Source organism: Condylura cristata, unplaced genomic scaffold (assembly GCF_000260355.1).
Source record: "Condylura cristata isolate star-nosed mole 26May11 unplaced genomic scaffold, ConCri1.0 scaffold00004, whole genome shotgun sequence".
In the NCBI taxonomy this organism is placed as follows: Eukaryota; Metazoa; Chordata; class Mammalia; order Eulipotyphla; family Talpidae; genus Condylura; species Condylura cristata.
The window spans coordinates 34,415,965-34,416,365 of record NW_004567105.1 but is presented as its reverse complement, the minus strand read 5'-3'; positions in this window follow the sequence as shown (position 1 = coordinate 34,416,365).

Sequence of the window (401 nt, the reverse complement as noted above, 5' to 3'; positions counted from 1 at the left end):
TTCTCTAAGTAATTTATGAATTTGCACAAAATGAAGTCTACAAAAATCAGAATCTTTGTTAATACAAAAAAAAAAAAAAAAAAGATGATGCTTTGGGCCTCCCTACTGGTGCAAGGGGTTAAGTCTCAGCCCTATCAAACTATTGGCAGCCTCTGCAGCATGAGTTTGATCCCCAGCCTGGTAGGTGACACACATGGCACAGCAGACCTCTCCTGTCTTGCACACTACTCCCCTTCGCAGTATATTTCAGTGAATTCTCCTGTTCTGATCCCCACTCTGTCTCTGGTGAATCTTCTTACCCGCCCCCCCCTCCCGATCTCTGACCTATACCCCAGTTCTTATATGCATAAATAAATAAAATAAATCTTTTATTTTTACTTTTTTTTATACAGGTAGCTTTA